The sequence below is a fragment of the Bison bison genome, unplaced genomic scaffold, assembly GCF_000754665.1.
Source record: "Bison bison bison isolate TAMUID 2011002044 unplaced genomic scaffold, Bison_UMD1.0 scf7180017864233, whole genome shotgun sequence".
NCBI classification, from domain to species: Eukaryota; Metazoa; Chordata; class Mammalia; order Artiodactyla; family Bovidae; genus Bison; species Bison bison.
The window spans coordinates 1496543-1497157 of record NW_011494805.1 but is presented as its reverse complement, the minus strand read 5'-3'; the positions used below and the strand labels follow the sequence as shown (position 1 = coordinate 1497157).

At 42.0% G+C, this 615-nt stretch overlaps 1 protein-coding gene across 4 annotated transcripts in view; it reads left to right on the top strand.

Annotated features, from left to right (window-relative positions):
- Positions 1–615, top strand: part of SNX16 (sorting nexin 16) — a 36288-nt gene that overhangs the window by 624 nt on the left and 35049 nt on the right. The window lies entirely within an intron of this gene.

The following is a 615-nucleotide window of genomic DNA, read 5'->3' as shown; positions in this document are numbered from 1 at the left end:
TACTGTATGCAGGTCAGGAAGCAACGGTTAGAACTGGACATGGACAACAGACTGGTTCCAAATGGAAAGGAGTTCGTCAAGGCTGTATATTGTCACCCTGCTTATTTAACTTATATGCAGAGTACATCATGAGAAACACTGGACTGGAAGAAACACAAACTGGAATCAAGATTGTTGGGAGAAATACCAATAACCTCAGATATACAGATGACACCACCCTTATGGCAGAAAGTGAAAAGGTACTCAAAAGCCTCTTGATGAAAGTGAAAGAAGAGAGTGAAAAAGTTGGCTTAAAGCTCAACATTCAGAAAATGAAGATCATGGCATCCGGTCCCACCACTTCATGGCAAATAGATGGGGAAACAGTGGAAACAGTGTCAGACTTTAGTTTTCTGGGCTCCGAAATCACTACAGATGGTGACTGCAGCCATGAAATTAAAAGATGCTTACTTACTCCTTGGAAGGAAAGTTATGACCAACCTAGATAGCATATTCAAAAGCAGAGACATTACTTTGCCAACAAAGGTCCGTCTAGTCAAGGCTATGGTTTTTCCTGTGGTCATGTATGGATGTGAGAGTTGGAGTGTGAAGAAGGCTGAGCGCCAAAGAATTGGT